At 43.7% G+C, this 1,143-nt stretch overlaps 1 pseudogene; it reads left to right on the forward strand.

The window, feature by feature from the left end:
* Window positions 1–745: 745 nt before the first annotated feature.
* LOC136656491 (5S ribosomal RNA) lies at window positions 746–864 on the forward strand (annotated as a pseudogene).
* The last annotated feature ends 279 nt before the right edge of the window (window positions 865–1,143 follow it).

Raw genomic sequence — 1,143 nt, forward strand, 5'->3', positions numbered from 1 at the left:
ACTATGTTACAAGAATATTATCTACCTAAAAGCTTGATTTATTAGCCAAATAACACAACCACAAGGCTGAACACATGCTGGGGTGGACTACAAAGAGCAAGAGTGGGCTATTCCTTCAGCTGCCATAAATGATTGCTGCTCTACTAAACTCAACAGTACTGCCCATTGCAGTTGAGAAGTTGGTCTCTAAATTTGTCATCCTTTGAAATGTGTCATAATTTCAGAGTAAGCTGTAAATGTCAATGTATATGAGAAGTTAAGCATTAACACAGCAGAGGGACTACAAAAAGAATAAAATGTGCATCTGTCTTGAGAAGGTGAAGGCCGAGCACTTCTATAAGCTAAGAAGGGTTATTGTTTGCAAGCTGGGGAGTGTTTTATTACAGCTATATTTTACAAATAAACTCAACCAGAAACCAGCATTTCACATTAAGATTCTAGGTGGATTTGCATGTGGATTTGTAGTCTTGTGGCTTTTTTCCAATAGTGCGATATCCCTATTCATCTTTTCAGGGCACCCCACATGGGGATAATTCCATGTTATAGGAGTCTGGAGAGTATGGAGAGGACATTGCTTTGAGGTGTGCGATAAAGTTCAGTACTCACAGTGATCCTGCTTCACATCAGCGATGGGAACTTGTGACTTGAAGACTTAATTCACAAAAACACACATTTTTTGTAACTCATGGGGACGCAAGTCGCACGTGTAAAAGACTCCAGCACTGACTCGGGTTTTACCCTAAAAGAGTATAGACTTCTTACCCTGCAGACGCCTGATCTCCTCTAATCTCGGAAGCTAAGCAGGGTCAGGCCTGGTTAGTACTTGGATGGGAGACCGCCTGGGAATACCGGGTGCTGTAGGCTTATACCATAGTCTTTCAAGACTGAAGGTTGCCAACCATTTGTATAGACATAAGTCATGGAGACCCCTCATTTTGGTCCAAAGACTAGATGAGTCTGCTTTGTGCGCATGCATGCTTGCTTACTATCTTTTTCCCCCACTTCCCCTTTGCCCCAAAATACCACATGGGCGATCCAGCAGCCAGCATCCAAATGAGCATGAGCGGCAGAGTTGGTGGGAAGAGGGTAGGTTGGCTTCAGGAGGTGAGGGCTAGGAGTTAGAAGGAGGAGAGAGGCTGCACA

The sequence above is a fragment of the Tiliqua scincoides genome, chromosome 6 (genome assembly GCF_035046505.1).
Source record: "Tiliqua scincoides isolate rTilSci1 chromosome 6, rTilSci1.hap2, whole genome shotgun sequence".
Taxonomy (NCBI): Eukaryota; Metazoa; Chordata; class Lepidosauria; order Squamata; family Scincidae; genus Tiliqua; species Tiliqua scincoides.